The sequence below is a fragment of the Apium graveolens genome, chromosome 5 (assembly GCF_009905375.1).
Source record: "Apium graveolens cultivar Ventura chromosome 5, ASM990537v1, whole genome shotgun sequence".
NCBI lineage: Eukaryota > Viridiplantae > Streptophyta > Magnoliopsida > Apiales > Apiaceae > Apium > Apium graveolens.
The window spans coordinates 79212764-79213320 of record NC_133651.1 but is presented as its reverse complement, the minus strand read 5'-3'; the positions used below and the strand labels follow the sequence as shown (position 1 = coordinate 79213320).

The following is a 557-nucleotide window of genomic DNA, read 5'->3' as shown; positions in this document are numbered from 1 at the left end:
TGCACATAAGGAATTTTGTCGAGATCTGCAGCACTTTTAAGTATAATGGCGTGACTGATGAGGCTATCAAGTTGAGGCTTTTCCCATTCTCACTGAGGGATAAGGCTAAAGACTGGTTACATTCTGAACCAGCTGGGTCCATCACTACGTGGCAAGATCTTGCGCAAAAGTTTCTGGTGAAGTTTTATCCAATGGCAAAGACTGCTGCTATGAGGAGTGCTCTTACTCAGTTTGCGCAGCAACCTACAGAATCTATGTGCGAGGCTTGGGAACGCTACAAGGAAATGTTGAGAAAATGTCCACATCATGGAATGCCGGATTGGATGGTGATCACTGGTTTCTATAATGGTTTGGGGGCCCAATCTCGGCCCATGCTCGATGCAGCAGCTGGAGGAGCCTTATGGACTAAAAGCTATACTGAGCCGTATAATCTTATCGAGACGATGGCTGCAAATGAGCATCAAAACCCAACTCAGAGGATGACGTCAGGCAAGGTAGCAGGTATTCTGGAAGTTGATGCAGCCACCGCTATTGCAGCCCAGCTCCAAGTGCTATCA

At 47.2% G+C, this 557-nt stretch overlaps 1 non-coding gene across 1 annotated transcript; it reads right to left on the bottom strand.

Moving 5' to 3' along the window:
* Positions 1–206: 206 nt before the first annotated feature.
* Positions 207–313, bottom strand: LOC141662537 (small nucleolar RNA R71). The gene has a single exon (XR_012550648.1). It is a non-coding gene; the product is annotated as a small nucleolar RNA R71 (small nucleolar RNA).
* Positions 314–557: the final 244 nt, after the last annotated feature.